Source organism: Primulina eburnea, chromosome 5 (assembly GCF_022965805.1).
Source record: "Primulina eburnea isolate SZY01 chromosome 5, ASM2296580v1, whole genome shotgun sequence".
Taxonomy (NCBI): Eukaryota; Viridiplantae; Streptophyta; class Magnoliopsida; order Lamiales; family Gesneriaceae; genus Primulina; species Primulina eburnea.
This window is the reverse complement of record NC_133105.1, coordinates 39,606,393-39,630,019: the sequence shown is the minus strand read 5'-3', so window position 1 is coordinate 39,630,019 and position 23,627 is coordinate 39,606,393. Positions and strand designations below refer to the sequence as shown.

Here is a 23,627-nt window from a genome sequence, read left to right as displayed (position 1 = left end):
TCAGTATGACCCAGTTGCTCAGTCAGCTGAACAACCAGAGCAAGATATTAAAATATCATCTGAAGCTCCAACTAAGTCACTCATTGATGAAAAAGTTATATCTGCTCAAACTGAAGACCCAACTGAAGAACCAATTCAAAATTCAGAAAAAGAGATAACTGCATCAGAAAAAGCTCAAACTGAAGTACCTGTTCAGTCAGAAATTTCTGCTGAAAAAGTTACTCAAACTGACGAACAAGCAAAACCATCAGACCCAGAAACTGCTGAACATAAAGAAAGTCAGTTGCTCACTCAATCAAAAGAGAAAGAACAAAGTCCAGTTAATCCTCCATAGGAAGCCTCTATGCATGAACCATCCATCTCCATCATTCAGGCAAACAGACCATTCTTTGATCAAATTCAAGAAAAAATTCCAACTCGATCTACGATTGGACCAATGGAAACTAATCAAGCATTAGTTCTTTTTGGCCAACTATCAAAGCATTCAGATAAACCCAACAAGCAACCATCAATTCAATCTACAGAAATGGATACTGTTCTTGAAGAAATTCAGAATATACAGTATAGCATGCAGCAGATGATAACTGACATCAAGAAAATTCAACACGAACAGCTGACGCATACTGTCAAATTAGACTCTTCGATTGAATTTGACTCAGCAAAATTAAAAAATCTTCAAGCCAACATGGACTCTCTTAGCAAGACTGTTCAAGAAATGAAGCAAGGGCTAATTGGATCATTCTTTACAACTCAGAATATAATAAGTCAGAGAGTTGAGCGACTGGAAACCTCTGTTTCTAATCAAATCACATCGCTACAAACCTCCTTCACAACTGTCGCCTCAAGTATCTCAGCAGATGTAAAACTATTATCCATTGACGTTCGAAAGTTATCAGACCAAATGGAAATGTTTGACAAAAAAGGGGAAGGACAAAGCAGCTGAAGAAGATCTAATCAAATTATTTTCAGTTTCTATGTTATCTACAAGGAATCCAGATATTATATTTTCAGTTTTTATGTTATCTACAAGAAACCCAGTCATTTTATAATTAAGCTGCATAGTCTACAAAGAGCTCAGCTATCCGATCTTAAATCACTTGGTTTTGTCAAACACCATAAAGGGGGAAATTGTTGGAAACAAGATTCTGGAGTTTGTATTTGTAGTGAGCAAACAAAATTGTGAGAAAAGACGAGTGAATTTCTTTGGAGTGACCGTGAGCATTTGGGTGAGGATTATTTTATTTCTACTAACCTTTTCTTGCAGGTACAAATTTGACATTAAATGGAGAGGGAGGTAGGAGGTAGTTCGAATTTGGGGTTGTCTAAGGCCCAACTAGATGCATTGTTTGGGGATTTAGTAGGGTGATGACGACCCAAATGGAGTCATTGCATGAGAGGTTGGATAAACTTGAGGTTAGTGTTAGTGGGGGTAAATCTAAGCCTAGGTATTTGGGTAGAGATGATGAGGAGTATGATCTGGGAGGAGGCGATGAGAGTCAAAATGAGTATTGGGGTAGGAATGGAGGAGGTAGAGGATTTGGTAGAGGAAAAAGGGAAGCCATGCGGGGTAGATATGAGGAGACTAGGGAAGATGGTCACATGGGTAGCATTAAGATGAAAATTCCATCGTTCCATGGGGAGTCTGACCCGGAGGCATACCTAGAGTGGGAAAAGAGGGTATAGTTCGTATTTGAATGTCACCACTACTCCGAACAAAAGAAGGTGAGGTTGGCGGTGGTTGAATTCTTAGGCTATGCTCTCATTTGGTGGGATCAATTAGTGACCACTAAAAGGAAGCATAATGAGAGACCCATTGAGTCTTGGGATGAGATGAAGAGGGTCATGAGGAAGAGGTTTGTGCCTAAGCACTACTATAGGGAGATGTTTAAGAGGTTACAAACTTTGAGGCAAGGAGCTAAGAGTGTGGAGGACTACTATAAGGAGATGGAGGTAGTCATGATGTAATGCCCAGTTACTCGTACAAATGATAATAATGCGTTTATGTCGTTTATTATGTAGTTGTTTAGCTTGTTAGATTTAAAGTGATGATTGAGGTATCAATATTGAGATTGAACATGACTTTTATATTGCCCATGGTATATTGAGAATGAATATATGTCTAAATAGTTAGAGTAAGATGTGTAGGTAATGATAGTGTAATGGAAGTTGTGGGAAATGAGATGTAAATATGGTAGTTCGTACGGGTTTTAGTATAATGATTTGAATATTGATCCAAATTGTGTGAGGCCTTAACCATTAGAAAGCTAAGATATAATGCTACAACTTTCACGTTTTGGGTTTTGTCCAAATCATTGTGGAAGACAAGCCAAAAGCGCCCCGAAGTGAGTTGTGTGTATCGTCACTCCTACAATGACACATGTTAGGAGAATGGGCATAACTTTTTACTCAGACCTCCAAATGACCTGAAACCAGTGGGAGATTCAAGTCAAGACATAGAGCTACAACTTCCTAGTTTACCACTTGTCCGTATTATGAACGGAAGAGACGTTTTGGAGCGATCTTTGACGAAGTAGTGCACAGAGGCAGAACAGGTGGCGCCCGAGCGGTAAGATTTTACCGCCCGAGCGCCGGTACTTTACAAGCTCACCAATTTTACAGAACATATGGCGCCCGAGCGGTAGAATATGACCGCCCGAGAGCCAGTGCACGAAAATTTTACCTCTTGGACAGAACATTCCGCGCTCGAGCGGTAGTAAACTACCGCCCGAGCGCCGCCTTATATATATATGGATAAGTTTCCACTTTCTAAGCCATTTTATCAGCTCTCCACTCTTATACCAGCAAGAAACTCGAGAGGAAAATCTAGAAAACATCCTCCAAAGCTTCCTTCTTCATTCCTTCCAAAGTTTTGAGGTTAGAAGTTTATTCTCCATCACAATAACATCATATAGGTGTAAGTTTTCTTCTCTTTTAGTTGCTCTACATGTAGAGGAGTGATTTTCACCTAATATATACATAGTGATGGGTTTATTGATGTATTTGACAGTATAGGAGCGAGAAACACCATTTTAAACCAGTGTTCTTAAGCTTGGACAGTAAGTTGGCATGTTCTTGAAGTAATACATGAGTAATATTATGAATTTCAAATGCATCTCATTGTCTATTGATATATGTACATTGTTAGTATGTTTATTGATGAAAACATAGCACCATATTCCATTGTTATGTCTTAAATATGTAAGGAACTCATGAATATTGATGATGGGTGCTATGTCATGAACAAGAACATGAACATGAAAAGAAAAGGACTGATTTACATGATATAGAGCTTGTTGACATCATGGGTGGTTTTAAGTCCACCAAAGCTATTGGCCAATATATGTCCATGGGGCGTGGGGATGCCAAAGGTTGCTCCCTGACGTCCAACACAGTAGTAGCTATATAATAAAGCAAGCACAGTAGTACAGGTCAACTAATGAGGCTCAAGTACAAAATGAACATTGAATATATGCTACGGTATGACATGTTTTTAAGATTCATTATTGATCACGACTTGATATGTATGTTCCTTCGAAGCATATTGATACGTACAAGTGCCAACTTATTGAGTTTTATAAACTCACATAGCTCATGTGTTACAGGATCAGGTAGTGAAGAGACCTAGGATGCCGGTTCGCCAATGATTGCTTGTGATGTGCCCTACCTCGACAAGAACCGAGACTTCTTATTGTATAGCTTCCGCATATGTATTGTAGTAAATTTTATATGAGGGTTTGAAACAAGTTCCATGTTATGTATGATGATACAAAGTATGTTGGTATATGAGAATATGTTTATAAATGTGTATGAATAGTATTGCTTGAGTTTTGGTGTATACAAAATATAGGGACATCATCCCAAAATTTTTATAAACCATCAAAGTGATGCCTCTTGTTTGATTTACTTCATACTATAGTTATATCATTCAAACCTTATTTGATTACAAGTATAAGTATCATTAATCATGTTAAGTATAGAGTAAGAGTGTGACATTTTTATGGTATCAGAGCCCACGGTTCTTTGACAGGGAAGACACTGCACTTCATCCATATGGAGAACTTGGCAAGTAAGTATCTTTGTATTCCATAGTTTATGCTAAGTTATGTGATTCTACGTGACCTACATGAAGGTTAAGATAAGCAACGATGCCACCAAAACGTAAAGTACATGAAGGAGAGTCATCTAAGGGCAAGGCCCCAGCAGTCGAAGGTGAGGGCAGTGCGCCACGACCGATAGATGACTTCGCTCAATTACTCCAACAACAAGCAAAAGTCCATGGTGAACAAATCCAGCAGCTACTGGAGATGCAACGGACTACTCATGAACAGGCACAAGCTCAAGCCATAGTACACATACATGTGCCTGTTCAGACAGACGTATATGATCGGTTTCGACGTTTGAATCCTCCGGAATTCATGGGAAGCACCGATCCAGCAGTAGCAGAAGAGTGGATTAAGTCATTGGAGTCCATCTTCTCCTACCTTCATATGGAAGATGTTGACAAAGTGACTTGTGCCGTCTTTTTATTAACAAAACATGCAAGAATTTGGTGGGAGAGTACAAGGGTCGCATTACCGGTTGGACCATTGACATGGGAAACTTTCAAAACCGTGTTTTACAACAAGTATTTCAGTAAAGACGTACGAGCTAAGAAAGCCAGCGACTTCCTTAACCTGAAGCAAGGAACTAAGGCAATGACAGAATACATACAACAATTTGAGGCCAGAGTCGACAGAAAAGCTATGCTGATGTGCGACGTCGTCGATTGGAATTTCAGGGTGGTGACCATGTATTTGTAAAGATAGCACCATTGAAGGGCATTTTGCGTTTTGGTAAGAAGGGAAAATTGAGTCCAAGATATATCGGTCCATTTGAAATCTTGGAAAGAATAGGAGACAGAGCCTACCGAGTTGCTTTACCTCCGAACTTGTCAAATGTTCACAATGTTTTTCACGTTTCCTTGCTATGAAAGTATTTGGCCAATCCTTCTCACGTTCTTCATTACGAACCATTGGAGCTAGCTTCGAATCTCTCGTATGAAGAACGACCGGTCCAAATCCTCGATAGGAAATCAAAAGTGTTACGAGGCAAGGAAATACCATTGGTGAAACTGTTATGGCGAAATCATGCAATCGAAGAAGCAACTTGGGAACGCGAAGACGAGATTCAACAGAGATATCCCGAACTATATGGTACGTCAAATTTCGAGGACGAAATTCTTTGAAGGAGGGGAGAATTGTAATGCCCGGTTACTCGTACAAATGATAATAATGCGTTTATGTCGTTTATTATGTAGTTGTTTAGCTTGTTTGATTTAAAGTGATGATTGAGGTATCAATATTGAGATTGAACATGACTTTTATATTGCCCATGGTATATTGAGAATGAATATATGTCTAAATAGTTAGAGTAAGATGTGAAGGTAATGATAGTGTAATGGAAGTTGTGGGAAATGAGATGTAAATATGGTAGTTCGTACGGGTTTTAGTATAATGATTTGAATATTGATCCAAATTGTGTGAGGCCTTAACCATTAGAAAGCTAAGATATAATGCTACAACTTTCACGTTTTGGGTTTTGTCCAAATCATTGTGGAAGACAAGCCAAAAGCCCCCCGAAGTGAGTTGTGTGTATCGTCACTCCTACAATGATACATGTTAGGAGAATGTGCATAACTTTTTACTCCGACCTCCAAATGACCTGAAACCAGTGGGAGATTCAAGCCAAGACATAGAGCTACAACTTCCTAGTTTACCACTTTTCCAGATTATGAACGGAAGAGACGTTTATGGAACGATCTTTGACGAAGTAGTGCGCAGAGGCAGAACAGGTGGCGCCCGAGCGGTAAGATTTTATCGCCCGAGCGCCGGTACTTTACAAGCTCACCAATTTTACAGAACATATGGCGCCCGAGCAATAGAATATGACCGCCCGAGCGCCAGTGCACGAAAATTTTACCTCTTGGACAGAACATTCCGCGCTCGAGCGGTAGAAAACTACCGCCCGAGCGCCGCCTTATATATATATGGATAAGTTTCGACTTTCTAAGCCATTTTACCAGCTCTCCACTCTTATACCAGCAAGAAACTCGAGAGAAAAATCTAGAAAACATCCTCCAAAGCTTCCTTCTTCATTCCTTTCAAAGTTTTGAGGTTAGAAGTTTATTCTCCATCACAAGAACATCATATAGGTGTAAGTTTTCTTCTCTTTTAGTTGTTCTACATGTAGATGAGTGATTTTCACCTAATATATACATAGTGATGGGTTTATTGATGTATTTGACAGTATAGGAGCGAGAAACACCATTTTAAACCAGTGTTCTTAAGCTTGGACAGTAAGTTGGCATGTTCTTGAAGTAATACATGAGTAATATTATGAATTTCAAATGCATCTCATTGTCTATTGATATATGTACATTGTTAGTATGTTTATTGATGAAAACATAGCACCATATTCCATTGTTATATATTAAATATGTAAGGAACTCATGAATATTGATGATGGGTGCTATGTCATGAACAAGAACATGAACATGAAAAGAAAAGGATTGATTTACATGATATAGAGCTTGTTGACATCATGGGTGGTTTTAAGTCCACCAAAGCTATTGGCCAATATATGTCCATGGGGCGTGGGGATGCCAAAGGTTGCTCCCTGACGTCCAACACAGTAGTAGCTATATTATAAAGCAAGCACAGTAGTACAGGTCAACTAATGAGGCTCAAGTACAAAATGAACATTGAATATATGCTACGGTATGACATGTTTTTAAGATTCATTATTGATCACGACTTGATATGTATGTTCCTTCGAAGCATATTGATACGTACAAGTGCCAACTTATTGAGTTTTATAAACTCAAGTAGCTCATGTGTTACAGGATCAGGTAGTGAAGAGACCTAGGATGCCGGTTCGCCAATGAATGCTTGTGACGTGCCCTACCTCGAAAAGAACCGGGACTTCTTATTGTATAGCTTCCGCATATGTATTGTAGTAAATTTTATATGAGGGTTTGAAACAAGTTCCATGTTATGTATGATGATACAAAGTATGTTGGTATATGAGAATATGTTTATAAATGTGTATGAATAGTATTGCTTGAGTTTTGGTGTATAAAAAATATAGGGACATCATGCCAAAATTTTTATAAACCATCAAAGTGATGCCTCTTGTTTGATTTACTTCATACTATAGTTATATCATTCAAACCTTATTTGATTAAAAGTATAAGTATCATTAATCATGTTAAGTATAGAGTATGGGTGTGACACATGATTAGGGCAAACACCGAGGAGGATAGTGAGGCGACCATGGCACGTTTTATTTGTGGTTTGAACAGGGAGATTCAAGATCAAGTGGAGCTTAGGCACTACTTGGATCTAGACGAGATGGTGCAAATGGCCATAAAGGTGGAGCAACAACTCAAAAGGCGTGGAGTTGGCCGCGCCAATCAAGGTGGGAGTTCGTCAACTTCTTGGAGACCAAACGTGGCAAAACGTGATGAAAGCAAGTTGTGGACAAAGCCCAAGGTTGAGACTAGGCAAGAGGCGCCTAAACAAGGAGTGCAAGGTAAATCTGAAACTCCTCTTAATCGAGCTAGAGATACTAGATGTTTTAGGTGTCAAGGGTTGGGTCATATTGCTAGTGAGTGTCCTAATAAGAGGGTGATGATTTTAAATGACTATTGTGAGTATGAGTCGCATAGTGAGGGTGATGATGATGATGAGATGCCTGCGTTAGCGGAACCTAATGAGGAATATGAAGCGGTTGTAGGTGAAGCATTAGTGACTAGGCGTATCATGAGTGCCCAAGTCAAGGAGGAGGAGACTAACCAAAGGGAAAACTTGTTCCATACTAGGTGTTTTGTGAATGGCAAGGTTTGCAATCTTATCATAGATGGGGGAAGTTGTACTAATGTGGCTAGTAGTGAGATGGTAGAAAAATTGGGTTTACCTACATTAAAGCATAGTCAACCATACAGGCTTCAATGGTTGAATAATTGTGCGGAGGTGAAGGTGAACAAACAAGTTTTGGTGTCCTTTTCTATTGGGAAGTATGTTGATGAGGTCTTGTGTGACGTTGTACCCATGCATGCATGTCATATTTTGTTGGGTAGACCTTGGCAATATGATAGGCGTGTGTTACATGATGGGTTTAAGAATAAGTATTCATTTGTCTTGAAGAAGGAAACCATTGTATTACTTCCTTTGTCTCCAAAGCAAGTGTTGGAGGACCATTTGAAAAAAAAGAAGAGAGATGAGGCCGAAAGAAAGAGTGAAATAAAAAGTGAGGTGGCCTTAGAGAATAAAAAAGAAATGGCTGAAAAAAAGAGTGATCAAAAGAGTGAGATAGCCATACAAAAAAAGAATGAGAGGAAAGAGGCCAAAAAGAAAACATATATAGCCCAAAAAGGTGAGTTGAAACAATTGATGCACACACATGAACCACTTGTGTTGATTCTTTATAAAGAGATTCTCTTTAACACAAGTGATATTGCCAGATCCCTTCCGAGCATTGTTGTTTCACTCTTGCAGGAACTTGACGATGTATTTCTGGAGGAGCTACCTCAAGGCTTACCACCATTGAGGGGGATTGAACACCAAATTGATTTGGTGCCCGGGAGTGCCTTGCCGAACCGTCCAGCTTATAGGAGCAATCCGGAGGAGACTAAGGAGCTGCATTGACAGGTAAGTGAGCTATTAGATAAAGGGTTTGTGCGTGAATCCATGTCACCTTGTGCGGTTCCCGTTTTACTAGTCCCTAAGAAAGATGTCTCATGGCGTATGTGTGTGGAATGTAGGGCAATCAATAACATAACCATTAAGTATAGGCATCCCATACCTAGACTAGATGATATGTTAGATGAATTGCATGGTGCTTGCATATTTAGCAAAATTGATTTGAAGAGTGGTTATCACCAAATTAGGATGAGAGAAGGTGATGAGTGGAAAACTGATTTTAAAACCAAATACGGGTTATATGAGTGGATGGTCATGCCTTTCGGCTTAACTAACGCTCCTAGCACCTTTATGAGGTTAATGAACCATGTTTTGCGTGCGTACATAGGAAAATTTGTTGTTGTTTATTTTGACGATATCCTAGTATATAGCAAAGACTTGGATGAGCATGTTGGTCATTTGAAACTTGTGCTAATCACACTAAGGGCTGAAAATCTATATGCTAACTTAAAGAAATGTGATTTTTGTACAAACAAACTTGTCTTTCTTGGTTTTGTGGTAAGTTCACAGGGGATACAAGTTGATGAAGATAAGGTAAGTGCTATTCGAGATTGGCCAACGCCTACTACTGTTGGTCAAGTTCATAACCATTAATAACATAACCATTAAGTATAGGCATCCCATACCTAGACTAGATGATATGTTAGATGAATTGCATGGTGCTTGCTATTTAGCAAAATTGATTTGAAGAGTGGTTATCACCAAATTAGGATGAGGGAAGGTGATGAGTGGAAAACTGCTTTTAAAACCAAATACGGGTTATATGAGTGGATGGTCATGCCTTTCGGCTTAACTAACGCTCCTAGCACCTTTATGAGGTTAATGAACCATGTTTTGCGTGCGTACATAGGAAAATGTGTTGTTTATTTTGATGATATCCTAGTATATAAGCAAAGACTTGGATGAGCATGTTGGTCATTTGAAACTTGTGCTAATCACACTAAGGGCTGAAAATCTATATGCTAACTTAAAGAAATGTGATTTTTGTACAAAAAAACTTGTCTTTCTTGGTTTTGTGGTAAGTTCACAGGGGATACAAGTTGACGAAGATAAGGTAAGTGCTATTCGAGATTGGCCAACGCCTACTACTGTTGGTCAAGTTCGAAGCTTCCATGGCCTTGCAAGCTTCTATAGGAGGTTTGTAAAGGATTTTAGCACATTGGCAGCACAAATGACAGCGGTGATAAGAAGAACGTTCCATTCTGTTCGGGCGAGGAGCAAGAGAAGTCTTTTAATCTTATTAAGCAAAAATTAATTAATGCTCCTTTACTTGTTTTACCTGATTTTTCTAACACTTTTGAAATTGAATGTGATGCTTCAGGGGTAGGTATCAGTGGAGTTTTGATGCAAGGCGGACGGCCGGTGGCATACTTTAGTGAGAAGCTCAATGGAGCAGCGCTGAATTATCCCACGTATGATAAGGAGTTCTACGCACTTGTGAGGACCTTAGAGACGTGGCAGCACTACTTGAGGCCTAAGGAGTTTGTGATTCACACGGATCATGAGTCTCTTAAGCAACTTAAGGAGCAGCAGAAGTTGAACAAGCAGCATGCCAAGTGGGTAGCATTCATTGAAACATTCCCCTACATCATAAAGTACAAACAAGGTAAGGAAAATGTAGTGGCCGACGCACTATCACGGAGGTACGTACTAATCTCTACCTTGGAGTCAAAAATTTTGGGGTTTGAGCATGTGAAGGAATTGTATGTGCTAGATGAGGATTTTAAGAGCTTGTTTGAAACTTGTATGCATGGTCCACATGAAAAATTTTATTTGCTGAAAGCGGACCGGTTACGGTGGCCGGAAACGCAACGGAAGCATAAAATCGAAATTTTTATTAAAAATTTTCGGCCACCCCCAAAAATCTTGTGCAATATTTACTAAAAACAAAACACCATTCATAGGATGTTAAAGAAATGTACCTATCAACTTTAAAAGTTGATTGTGGCTCCAACTTTGTTGTAAACAACAAAGCTCTTCAAGGTTGAAGATCTACAAGCCTCCAACTCCCTTTTCTCCAAAATAAGGCCCACCACCAACTAGGTAAATCCCCTCTTAATTTGCACTAGAAAATTAAGAGGATTTTTCAAAGAGAAGTGTGTGTTCTTAAACAATTCAAGAACACAAAAATGGAGAGAAAAAATTGGAGAGAAAGTGAGAGATAGATTTCGGCCATCACCATGTGAGAATGGGGGAGAATGAGTTGTCTTGGGGGTGCAAAAAGTAGTTCCAAAAAAGTTGCATGCCATGTATTATTTTAATCAAAAGTATTCCCCAACTCTTCACCTCCCATGCATGTATATTATATAGTTTTTTATCAAATAAAAAACCATGGACTAAATTTAATTATCTCAAACATATTTGAGACTAATTAAACATTACTTGAATTTACCCAAGTCCCACTAGTTAAATAATTATTTTAATTGAGCTCTACAAGACTCAATATTATTTAATTAATTCAACACTTGAATTAATTTAATTATTTAGACTCTACTAGGTCCACTAGTGTTTAATTAATTCAACACTTGAATTAATTTAATTTAGTCCACAATAATGTTTATGAAAATCACAATTTTCAACTACATTATTTACTTGGCCAAATTTTAATCTTAGGAACACTTCCATAAATTAAAATTTATGTTTCTCTCTTAGAAGTCATACTTCTATTTTTCTTTGCACTTATAAACTCATTTATAAGTCGTTCAACACATTGAACTATTTTCTCCTTTATAGAAGTCATACTTCTAATTTTCCTTACGCTTATAAACTCCTTTATAAGCCGTTCAACACATTGAACTATTTTTACTTCTCATCGGGATTTACAAAGCTAGTACTTGTGTGGCCCTCAATGGTTCATTGATACAACTAGCCGTGGGTTCACATCTCCATGTGATTCGGACTAAACATGTCCTTATTCGAGCATACCCCAATTGCTCCATTCTTACTTATCAACTCCTTGATAGTAAGAACGTCAGAACTCAAGTCTGATAGTACCCAACCAATCACGTTAAACGCCTAGCAGCATCGCTTACGTGATTCCCTAGGTATCACATGATAGTGCCTGCAAGAACCATTCAATTATGGTTAGCGTACAGTACGGTCCCTTCAACTCATATATCCCGACCGATTCGACAACCATTGGTTTATCGAGAGTTGTCAATGAATCGATACTATGTGTCATGTTGTAGTTGCATCAATGGTGTAATCTATGAAACCCCTTTCATAATTACAACCATACTCTGGCCAGAGATTTCAACCTACATACACATGATTACACATAGGATATCCATACCCGAAGGTAAGCGGTGAATCCCCGACTACAATGCATCGACTCCTATGTGTTTCGACAGAACACCCAACCTTGCCACCTGATGACCCCATGAGAGTCGGTAAACAAGTCAAAGTGTAATTCTAGCACATAGAGTCTCAATGTTGTCCCGGGTCATAAGGACTAATTCTGTACAACCATAAACCAGGACTTTTCCACTCGATAAGTGAGAACCACTTGGAAAGTCCTTTTATGGAGGTTTGTTCAGTGCACTCTACAAGGAGCACCTATCTGCATGTTCGGACATCACAATGTCCCCTACCAATGAAACATGGTACTCACATCGCAGATACTAGTCTCTAACTCGAGCGGCCTATATCCTTCTTAGTGGCGGCTGAATCGACTAGGAACCGTTTAGAATATACAGTATTACAAATATGAGTTTCATGATACTCATCATATGAGCATCTCATATTCTTTCTACTATTTGTATATTCAAGGGCTTTATCTATGCAGCTAGCATGGGTATACAGATAAAGATTTGCCAAAATGATAATTTCAAATATTATTAAACTAAAGATTGCTTATTCATAGAGTTTAATTGTGAACACTCGGCCAACACTTGGCTCGACGGGCACCTACTCTAACAATCTCCCACTTGCACTAGAGCCAACTACCCATATGCTTAAAACCCATTGATTCGCGATGCTTGTCGAATAATGGTCCAGGTAAAGGCTTAGCTAGTGGATCAACAACATTATCTGCGGAGCCGACTGTGTCAAAAGACACTTCTCTACTTTCCACAATCTCTCCGAGGATGTGGTACTTTCTCAATACGAGTTTGGATTTCTGATGAGACCTAGGCTCCTTTGCTTGAGCTATAGCTCCCGTGTTGTCACACAACACCGGGATAGGAGCAACTCCATTAGGAATGACGCCCAACTCTTGGACGAAATTCCTTATCCAAACAGCCTCCCTTGCTGCATCTGATGCAGCAATGTATTCGGCCTCTGTGCTGGAATCCGTAATATTGTCTTGCTTGGAACTCTTCCAAGAGACTGCAGCACCATAGAGCATGAATACAAAACTAGAGGTTGACTTCAGGTTATCGATATCGCTTTGGAAGCTAGAGTCGGTATAACCTTCCAATTTCAGTTCTCTACCCCATAGACCAAGAACACTTTATTGGTCCTTCTCAACTACTTGAGGATGTCTTTCACAGCTTTCAGGTGTGGAAGACCAGGGTTCGAATGATATCATTTCACTACATATAGTGCAAACGCCACGTCAGGACGTGTAGATATCATCCCATACATGATATTACCAATTTCCGAAGCATACGGAATGCGTGTCATCGCCACTATCTCTGCATCTGTCTTGAGAGACAGACTTGGATAGGGACACGCCATGACACACTAGTAGATGTCCTCTCATGGACTCATCCATCGAGAACTGCTTCACGATGGTATCAATGTATGTGGACTGGGTGAGACCAAGCCATCTTTTCGATCTATCTCAATAAATCTGTATCCCAATACAAAAGATGCTTCACCCAAGTCCTTCATCGAGAACTTACTTGCTAACCATATCTTTGTTGATTGCAACATTCCTACATCATTCCCAATGAGTAGAATGTTATCAACATATAACACCAGGAATGTCACAACACTCCCACTGACCTTCTTATACACATAGGGTCCCTCATGATTCTTAGTAAATCAAACTATTTGATTGTACTGTCGAATCTGAGGTTCCAACTCCTAGATGCCTGCTTTAGATCATAAATAGATCTCTGAAGTTTGCATACCATATGCTCACTTCCGATAGATGTAAACCCTTCAGGTTTAGACATGTAAATAACTTTCTTAAAATCCCCATTTAAGAAAGTTTGTCTTGACATCCATCTGCCATATCTCATAGTCATACTATGCAGCTATGGCTAATAAAATCCTTATGGACTTGAACATTGCGATTGGGAAAAGGTTTCCTCAAAGTCAACTCCTTGTCTTTGAGTACATCCTTTTGCCACCAATCGCGCCTTGAAGGTCAACACCTTCCCATCCTCCCCAAGTCCCTGTAGGAACAGTTCCCACAGGTGGATCCACAAGATCCTACACTTGGTTCGAATGCATGGAATTCAACTCAGATTCCATTTCTTCAAGTCACTTGGATGAATTGGCATCAGATAACGCTTCCTTGAAGGTCCATGGATCACATCCATGGTTAGGCTCATCATGGCCTTCTTCAAGAAGCTGACCATACCTCATAGGTGGTCTCGAGACTTTCTCGTATCTGCTAGGAGCTTGTATCTCCTCTCTTGGCTCATCGGGTGTGGGTTCTATAATTGTGGGTTTCTCTCGAACTTCTTCGAGTTCTATCATCTGCCTTTTTCTATCCAATAGAAAATCCCTTTCCAAAAAGGTTGCATTCCTAGAAACAAACACTTTTGTTTCTTGGGGATGATAGAAATGATATCCAACTTAATTCCTTGGATATCCCACAAAGTAACATAAAATGGATCAACAATCCAATTTATCTCCCACTAACCTGCTTCACATAAGCAGGGCTCCCCATATTCTAAGATAAGAATATTTGGGAGGCTTATCCATCCATATCTCATATGGTGTTTGCCTTTGATTGGACATTTAGTAGAATATCTTTTACTTTTAAGTTATAGAGATCGTTTTCAAGTTCTCAAGTACCATTTAAACATTCATTCTTGTAAATGTTGCAAACACCTTTGCTAAATAAACAAGAATATCCATTTTTATCACAATAGAAATGGAAACAATGTTTTACACCAAACAGGTACAAACAAAACATCTCTTAAAATTAACTTAAAGTATTGTTCAATAATAAGTAAACATCCTCAATAGCCTTGGCAGCAACTCTTGCTCCATTGCCCATCCTCAAGAAGGTCACACCTTCCTTAAGCTTCCTACTTCTTCCCATCACCTGTAACCCATTACAGAGATTTGAGTCACAACCGGTATCTAATACCCAAGAAGTAGAGTTAATTAAAATGTTTACTTAAATTTAGAACATACCGTTTCCAGAACACTTCTGGGCAAGATATTCTTTGCAATTACGCCTCCAATGTCCAGGCTTCTTGCAGTGATGACATACATCATTAGTCTTGTCAGCCTTAACTGGTCTGGCTGCCTCAACAGGGTTCGGAGATTGCCTCAACAAGGGCATGTTCTTCTCGGGACGTTGGAAAGAACTCTTCTTTCCCTTCCCATGTGGATCAATCTTCGTACCAGATGAAGAACCCACATAAAGAACCAACTTCTCTTTCTTGATGGTGGATTCAAACGTAACAAGCATGTTTACCAACTCCTCAAGGGTCGGTTCCATCTTGTTCATGTTGAAGTTCACCACAAAAGGATCAAATGAGCTAGGCAGCGATAACAGCAACATGTCGGTGGTCAACTCCGAAGGCAGGATCAGATCCATGCCAACGAGCTTGTCCACGAGCCCGATCACCTTTAGGCCATGCTCATGGACCGAGGTCCCCTCTCGCATGCGCAAAGTGATCAGCTCCTTGACGGTAGCATGCCTAAGAGGACGCGTTTGCTCTCCAAAGAGCTCCTTGAGGTGCAAATGAATGTCAGCAGCACTCTTTGCACCCTCAAAACGCCTCTGCAGCTCATCATTCATAGAAGTCAGCATATAACACCTGGCTATCAAGTCATGGTCACACCATTCCTTGTAAGCCTGCAATTCCTCAGGATTGCAGTGAGTCGGAGCCTCAACAGGGGGCGACTCAGTCAGTGTATATGCTATCTTTTCCGAATTCAAGACGATTTTTAGGTTTCTTAGCCAAGTGAGGTAATTAGGTCCAGTTAATATGTTTTTGTCGAGTATTACGGATATTGGATTGCGAATCGATGACATCGTCAATTTGTACTGAAAAGTAAAAACAGATAAATGTTGATGACTATTTTAAATATTTGATAAGATATAAAGTATGGACTTTAACTTTATAAATATTTACTCCCACTGTTTTGACATCTTTCACTACCCTCTAGTGAAAACGGGAAACCCCTTTCCTCAGTAGGTACGTAAGGTCCAATTAGCGAATTATGATCCCGAATAATATCAGCCAATCACAATTCCTAAAAGGTAGTTTCCAATTGCATCACAATGCAACCCTCTACGTAAACTTTTGTCTCACGTTTGATTAGGACCCAATAATATGACGTCGTTCATCTTTACGTGTCAAGCCTAACCCATCGATGTTGAACCTTAATGGACGGTCGCCATGAGTTCCCTCAATAATATGAGCCGAAATCATGGGAGTTCCACGTAGTTCACATCACCATGTCAATGGATGTCACAGCTTTCCGGCACCCAGGGCTCCCCCAATAATATGAGCCGAGCCCCGAGTACGGGTAGCGTTCATCATGCACCCATTGTCGATGGAAGACAAGGAAATTATAAACAAATTTATAATTCCCCTTTTCGGGCTTGATATTAATTTTGAATCTTATTCAAAATGAGGGTTTTTAATTTTGAAAGGTCTCATCATTAATTTTAATTTAAAAGCTCGCCATGTTTGATCGTATGTTTGCCGGATTCATGCAACTTTGTTATTATCATAATAATAACGCACATACTCATTATTTATAACATATCATGCATATATCATAAATAGAAAACAATACAAGGATGATCAATCGCCCCAAAACTAATGGCCCGTGTGAGCCAAACACGGGCCTAGGTCCAATCCTAGGGTAAATGCACGGGATGCAATGCAACTAAATTATTACATTAGCATCCAATATTACATGTCTTCGATCTTCATAATCACCAAGGCCACCATCTTCCAATCTTGATCTTCCCCTATTCTAATATTTACAAATAAATATCCATGGCACATAGGGATACATCTCATGGGGTGGGAACGGGCCATAAACCAAGCCCACTTGATAAATTGATAATTATTACAATCATTCAACACAAATATCCTAGCATACACCTAGCAAATTGGGCTTGGGCTTTTGATCATCCTTCATGCATAATATCACATATCATACACCATCAATTAATTATCACTATAATTAATTGATCCAATATTATATATCTTGATCCAATCACTAACCGCCACAATTATAAATTAAATTAACAAAGTATACAATCACCTTTGTCTACTTTCAAATTAATTTATTTATAATCGAATTTCTTGTAAATCACCATTTACTATAAATAATTAAAGTCCTACTTCAATTATTTATTTTATGAGAAAATATGTGCAACAATTGTAAATTTAAACTTAAGGGCCCAAAAACCATTTTACATCAAAAAAGAAACTTTGGCCCATTTAAATTTCACAAATTATGTTGGCCATCCAATGGCCCAACATCTCAAGGCCCATGACACTTGGATTAACCAAAACACCTTTTGGAAACCCTAGCCGTCATCGCCGTCGCCGGAGCTCCGTCGCCGGATTCCGGCAACAACAAAAAAAATTTTTTTTTTTATTTTAAAACTGAACATTTCGGGCAGCCCCTTGGGCTGCCCCTCGGCTGCCCGAAAATTTCGGGCAGCCCCCTCGGGCAGCCCCTCGGGCTGCCCGAAAAACATTTTTTTTTTTTTTTGTTTTTCCTCAAAAATTTTCGGCCCTATGATATATTTTGCACAAAAAATCTCAAACGGTTAGAAATCGATCTCAACATAATATTACGTAAATATTACACAAAATCCGTAACCTAAGCTCTGATACCACTTGAAAGCGGACCGGTTACGGTGGCCGGAAACGCAACGGAAGCATAAAATCGAAATTTTTATTAAAAATTTTCGGCCACCCCCAAAAATCTTGTGCAATATTTACTAAAAACAAAACACCATTCATAGGATGTTAAAGAAATGTACCTATAAACTTTAAAAGTTGATTGTGGCTCCAACTTTGTTGTAAACAACAAAGCTCTTCAAGGTTGAAGATCTACAAGCCTCCAACTCCCTTTTCTCCAAAATAAGGCCCACCACCAACTAGGTAAATCCCCTCTTAATTTGCACTAGAAAATTAAGAGGATTTTTCAAAGAGAAGTGTGTGTTCTTAAACAATTCAAGAACACAAAAATGGAGAGAAAAAATTGGAGAGAAAGTGAGAGATAGATTTCGGCCATCACCATGTGAGAATGGGGGAGAATGAGTTGTCTTGGGGGTGCAAAAAGTAGTTCCAAAAAAGTTGCATGCCATGTATTATTTTAATCAAAAGTATTCCCCAACTCTTCACCTCCCATGCATGTATATTATATAGTTTTTTATCAAATAAAAAACCATGGACTAAATTTAATTATCTCAAACATATTTGAGACTAATTAAACATTACTTGAATTTACCCAAGTCCCACTAGTTAAATAATTATTTTAATTGAGCTCTACAAGACTCAATATTATTTAATTAATTCAACACTTGAATTAATTTAATTATTTAGACTCTACTAGGTCCACTAGTGTTTAATTAATTCAACACTTGAATTAATTTAATTTAGTCCACAATAATGTTTATGAAAATCACAATTTTCAACTACATTATTTACTTGGCCAAATTTTAATCTTAGGAACACTTCCATAAATTAAAATTTATGTTTCTCTCTTAGAAGTCATACTTCTATTTTTCTTTGCACTTATAAACTCATTTATAAGTCGTTCAACACATTGAACTATTTTCTCCTTTATAGAAGTCATACTTCTAATTTTCCTTACGCTTATAAACTCCTTTATAAGCCGTTCAACACATTGAACTATTTTTACTTCTCATCGGGATTTACAAAGCTAGTACTTGTGTGGCCCTCAATGGTTCATTGATACAACTAGCCGTGGGTTCACATCTCCATGTGATTCGGACTAAACATGTCCTTATTCGAGCATACCCCAATTGCTCCATTCTTACTTATCAACTCCTTGATAGTAAGAACGTCAGAACTCAAGTCTGATAGTACCCAACCAATCACGTTAAACGCCTAGCAGCATCGCTTACGTGATTCCCTAGGTATCACATGATAGTGCCTGCAAGAACCATTCAATTATGGTTAGCGTACAGTACGGTCCCTTCAACTCATATATCCCGACCGATTCGACAACCATTGGTTTATCGAGAGTTGTCAATGAATCGATACTATGTGTCATGTTGTAGTTGCATCAATGGTGTAATCTATGAAACCCCTTTCATAATTACAACCATACTCTGGCCAGAGATTTCAACCTACATACACATGATTACACATAGGATATCCATACCCGAAGGTAAGCGGTGAATCCCCGACTACAATGCATCGACTCCTATGTGTTTCGACAGAACACCCAACCTTGCCACCTGATGACCCCATGAGAGTCGGTAAACAAGTCAAAGTGTAATTCTAGCACATAGAGTCTCAATGTTGTCCCGGGTCATAAGGACTAATTCTGTACAACCATAAACCAGGACTTTTCCACTCGATAAGTGAGAACCACTTGGAAAGTCCTTTTATGGAGGGTTGTTCAGTGCACTCTACAAGGAGCACCTATCTGCATGTTCGGACATCACAATGTCCCCTACCAATGAAACATGGTACTCACATCGCAGATACTAGCCTCTAACTCGAGCGGCCTATATCCTTCTTAGTGGCGGCTGAATCGACTAGGAACCGTTTAGAATATACAGTATTACAAATATGAGTTTCATGATACTCATCATATGAGCATCTCATATTCTTTCTACTATTTGTATATTCAAGGGCTTTATCTATGCAGCTAGCATGGGTATACAGATAAAGATTTGCCAAAATGATAATTTCAAATATTATTAAACTAAAGATTGCTTATTCATAGAGTTTCATTGTGAACACTCGACCAACACTTGGCTCGACGGGCACCTACTCTAACATTTGCATCATGGTTTCTTGTTTAGAGAAGATAGTTTGTGCATTCCTAAATCATCCATTCGTGAACTACTTGTTAGGGAGGCACATGGGGGTGGTTTGATGGGACACTTTGGTGTGGCTAAAACTTTAAGTGCACTGCATGAACATTTCTATTGGCCACACATGAAACGTGATGTTGAGCGTGTTTGTGAGAAGTGCATTACTTGTAGACAAGCTAAGTCTAGGACACTACCACATGGATTATATACACCACTTCCCGTCCCTAGTGAACCTTGGGTTGATATCTCTATGGACTTTGTTTTGGGGTTACCTAGGACAAAGAAGGGGAGGGACTCTATATTTGTTGTTGTGGATAGGTTTTCTAAAATGGCACACTTTATTGCTTGTCACAAGACTGATGATGCATCTAACATTGCGGATTTGTTCTTTAGAGAAGTCGTTAGGTTGCATGGCATGCCTAGGACTATTGTGTCTGACCGTGATGTTAAGTTCTTAAGTTACTTTTGGAAAACACTATGGGCTAAACTTGGAACTAAATTACTATTTTCGACGACCAGTCATCCTCAAACGGATGGTCAAACTGAGGTAGTCAATAGGACGTTAGGAATTTTATTACGTGCTATTCTTAAGAAGAACTTAAAGAATTGGGAAAATTGCTTGCCATTTGTTGAGTTTGCATATAATCGTTGCGTGCATTCTACTACTAGCTATTCGCCATTTGAAATTGTATACGGTTTTAATCCTTTGACTCCGTTGGATTTAATGTCTTTACCTGTGAGTGAAAGGTTAAACTTGGACGGCAAAAAGAAGGCTGAATTTGTGAGCGGGTTGCATGAAAAGGCCCAAGCCAACATTGAGAAGAAGAATGAACAATATGCTAAGCAAGCCAACAAAGGGAAGAAGAAGGTGATATTTGAGAAGGGGGATTGGGTGTGGCTACACTTGAGAAAGGAAAGGTTCCCCGAGAAGAGACGTTCAAAGCTATTACCTAGGGGTGATGGACCATTCCAAGTCCTTGAAAGGATCAATGACAATGCCTACAAACTCGATCTACCGGGTGAGTATAACGTGAGTTCTACTTTTAATGTTAGTGACTTGTCGTTGTTTGATGTAGGTGACGAACTGGATTTGAGGACAAATCCTTTTCAAGAAGGGGAGGATGATGCAAACACGGATGGTCAAGCTCCAAGGAAAGCATGGGACCCTTTAGAGTTGCCGGAGGGACCAATCACGAGGGGACGATCGAAGAGATTCAAGGAAGCATTGCAGGGGCTTATGAGCAAGGAGGAAGGACTTACAAGCGAGGTGCAAAGTGCTGGAGGGTTTTCGATGCATGGGAGTGAGTTTGGAAGTCACAAGAACATTATTCAAGTGATAAATGAAGAAGAGGCCAGAAGCATCGGCGCCCGAGCGGCCAAAGATTACCGCCCGAGCGCCACATGTACTGCCCGTGGAGAAAACTTACAGAAAGCCTTGCGCCCGAGCGGTAATAATCTACCGCCCGAGCGCGCGTCTTTTTCGAGAATATTTTAATTTCCAACTTTAGAGTTTTATTTTGTGAGGTAACTAGATTCTAGCAATCTTTTTGATATGTAAACCATATTGGACGAAATTTTACACACAATTCAGATTTCATTATTTTTGATTTTTATCAAAGTTTAGAGTTTTACTCTCAAACTTTCAAAGCTTCGCTTTGTTATTCGGAAATCAAACTTATCAAAGTTTTTAACTTTGTGGCGTTTGTCGATCGTGCATGTGCGGATTGTCGTCGACTAGTTCTTCGAAGGTTCGTTATAATTTCGATTGTTTATCTCGTGATTATTTGTTGCTAGACTTTTCATAGTTTAGAGGTGAATATCACAACACACACTTGATTCAAAAGATCGGGACAACAACGATTCTTTGTTTGATATTGAATTGAGGGCGCGATTCCATTTTAATCGTGTTTGCTATTCATTCGTACAAAGATTCACATCATGTCATCCTCAAACGGATGGACAAACTGAAGTTGTCAATAGAACTTTGGGAACACTTTTGCGTGCTATTCTTAAAAAGAACTTGGATTGACATTTCTATGGACTTTATTTTGGGGTTGTCTAGGACTAAGAAGGGGAGGGATTCTATTTTTGTTGTTGTGGATATATTATCTAAGATAGAACATTTTATAGCTTGTCATAAAACCGATGATGCTTCAAACATGGCGGATTTGTCTTTAGAGAAGTCGTTAGTGTGACACCCTGACCCGTTACTATTAAAATACAGCGGAATTTAAAATTTTTTTGCAAATGGAAGGATTTTCAAAATACATTTCTTTAAACATCTTTACAAAATAACAATACATGATCATTTGAATGACATAACAAAATACAAAACATCATTCCTATGATCATGCCAAAATCTTCCTTCCAACGGTGTATGCATATGACCCCCTGTCCACAGTCAATGTCCCGTTCCGTCGCTCTTATCTGCATCACATGAAAATAACTGAAATGAGTATAAAACTCAGCAAGTGGAACTCTTACATAGCAATGAACATATCATACTCTGTAAAACATAGCTTTGAAATCATTAAATACCATCAACTCTAAAACATGAATATCATAGCAATAGCATAACAATGAGATGATATTTCTCTTTACTCTGGTTGGATTGATATCAATACTAACTCTGTCTGTGGTGCTCGTATCCCAATCGATATAAACCGATAACTCTGAGGGATATAAGCCTATGGTCGTTGATCAACTAATTGCATGCAATCTCTGACTATGTTTCTATCAATCCAATAAAACATTTAAACTCTTTCTCTTTGGCATTTAAACAACACTTTAGAAACTATACTCTTTGTATTCCCTTTGAACAATTGAGACATCAAATGCCTCCCATATATATAACAATTGAATCAATACATACTATGGATCAAATGGAAGGCAATATCACCATAAAACCTTTGAAACACAATACATATATAATCATGTGAAAGAAATGGAGGAGAACCCTTGCTTGAAGAGAGAAAAACGAGATTGGAGAGAAAAGGAAAGGGGAAAGTGAAGTCAACAACTCCAAAAAGGTACTAAATATCTCGCCCATACCTCAATAATGCATGACCGCGGGTGCGCTCAAACAAGCACCGCGGGTGCGCCATGCTCACGGCACTCCACCAATTTCTGAAATACTCGGACCGCCGGTGCGGCGCTGCACACACCGCGGGTGCGGTCTCTACCGCGGGTGCGGTCTCAACACCACCGCGGGTGCGGTGATGCCACGGCCCTCCAACAACAAAATCATGAATAGTACACCGCGGGGGCACTCCTACTAGAGCGCGGGTGCACTCTGGTCACGGCAATGAACAACTTCCAAGCAACTAAAATCGATCCGAAACGTTGAAACGAACAATCAATACGAACTAACACCTCAATACAATAATAACCAAACATACTATAGCCCATAAACACAACTCTAAACATCTAATCAAATAACCCAAATAAACATACAAAACATAAACCGTACCGTACACCGGGCTCGGCTATTACAATCTCCCCTCCTTAAGGGAATTTCGTCCTCGAAATTGACGTCACTGCACGAACAACTCAGGATACTTCTCTCTCATCTCATCCTCTGGTTCCCACGTAGCCTCTTCGATCAAATGGTTCCTCCAAAGAACTTTAACGATGCCGATCTCTTTGTTCCTCAAAACTCTAACTCTGCGATCCAAAATCTGGACCGGAATCTCTTGGTAGGTTAAATTCGGCGTCAA

General features: G+C 39.2%; 1 pseudogene; it reads left to right on the top strand.

Annotated features, from left to right (window-relative positions):
* The first annotated feature begins 1,599 nt into the window (after positions 1-1,599).
* On the top strand, positions 1,600-22,921 carry LOC140831523 (uncharacterized; annotated as a pseudogene).
* The last annotated feature ends 706 nt before the right edge of the window (positions 22,922-23,627 follow it).